Raw genomic sequence first — 378 nt, 5'->3', positions numbered from 1 at the left:
TAGGCTCTGCTGGATGGGCTGGATCAATCTGGATCAATCCTCTGGATCAATCTCCAGGCGTGCGAAGGCACAGAGACGCAGAACTTCGGCGTGCCAAAGAAGCTTTGATCACGCTGTGAGATCGGCGAACCTTGTATTCGACGAGTAGTGCCTTTTTCCTGCGACGCTGCGCTTTCGAAAGAATTTTTACGTGTTCTCAAAGCCAAGTCTCCTTGTTTACACGAGGTTTTAAAACCTTCGGCGAATGACGACGACCGAGTAGAAACCGTGTCTTCAGCTCGTTGCCGCCAGCCTCCGCAATGCTCCAGAAAGGCAATTTTTGGTGGCACTGTTGACACAAAATGAAATCTGGGTACTAGTTGGCCACTTAGTTTTGGT

Source organism: Ixodes scapularis, unplaced genomic scaffold (assembly GCF_016920785.2).
Source record: "Ixodes scapularis isolate PalLabHiFi unplaced genomic scaffold, ASM1692078v2 PGA_scaffold6__148_contigs__length_123643588, whole genome shotgun sequence".
Classification (NCBI taxonomy): Eukaryota; Metazoa; Arthropoda; class Arachnida; order Ixodida; family Ixodidae; genus Ixodes; species Ixodes scapularis.
Note: the sequence above shows the minus strand (reverse complement) of the source record.